Genomic DNA, 975 nt, shown 5'->3' with positions numbered 1-975 from the left:
AAAAGGACTTGGGTGAGAACGGTCAATATATCAGTTTCAACAAAAATGTAGATTAAGATGTCTAAAGTTCAGTAAATGAAAAATTAAATGGAGCACATTAAATCTTAGAACTCATAGGAGTCTCTCCCTCAAACAAGTGGGGCCTCCTTTAATTATCTTCATCATAGCCACTTGCAACCACAAGAAAATTCATTAAGATCAATCACGTTGTGTAACCCTTTAGGGAAAAAACTGAGGGAACTCATGGGTAATTTTCACAGCTTCATTATAAAGTTCAAGATCAAAAGGATTGTTATCTTCTTTAAACTGGACATAAGATGCACACATGATGGTTGCTTTTGCCATTACTCTGCCAACTACTTCCATGATTCCAGCAATTTTTCATCAAGAGGCTACATCAATTCAATGGTTCCATTTTTTCCTTCTCTATCTGAAAGAATAAACATCTTTCTAGTAGGGTAAATCTTTTCCAGTCCTCCTACGAAGCAGACGGTCCTGTCAATGAACTGAGCTAGCACGCTGGCATTGACACGGGCCTTGGGCAACTCCATCAACTCAACCATCCAATATTTTAAGTTTAGGACTAATTTATCAAAAACATATAGTGGAAAATTAGAAAACATGCCTAAAAATAATAATTTTAAATTTCAGCAGATAAATGAAAGCTACAAAAATAATCTAATGGAAATGCTAGAAATAAAATATAGCATTAGAGATGAATATTTTTTCATAAACTTATGTGCAGATTCAAATTAAGAAAAAAAAATATAAGTGAACTTGAAGACAGAATAAGAAAAATTACCTAAACTTAGAAAAATTAGGACTTAAAAGAATTCACAAGTGGTAGACAATAGAAAATATGTCCTAACATATTTAGAGTATCAGAGGGAGAAGGTACAGAAGAAAAGAGGGATGAGGATTAAAACAATAAGTGAGACAAAAATTAAATCACAGATGTCAGAATTTCAGAGAATC

At 32.9% G+C, this 975-nt stretch overlaps 1 pseudogene; it reads right to left on the bottom strand.

The window, feature by feature from the left end:
- Positions 1-201: 201 nt before the first annotated feature.
- LOC143406075 (replication protein A 14 kDa subunit pseudogene) lies at positions 202-563 on the bottom strand (annotated as a pseudogene).
- Positions 564-975: the final 412 nt, after the last annotated feature.

The sequence above is a fragment of the Callospermophilus lateralis genome, chromosome 1 (genome assembly GCF_048772815.1).
Source record: "Callospermophilus lateralis isolate mCalLat2 chromosome 1, mCalLat2.hap1, whole genome shotgun sequence".
Lineage (NCBI taxonomy): Eukaryota > Metazoa > Chordata > Mammalia > Rodentia > Sciuridae > Callospermophilus > Callospermophilus lateralis.
This window is presented reverse-complemented; position numbering and strand designations above follow the sequence as displayed.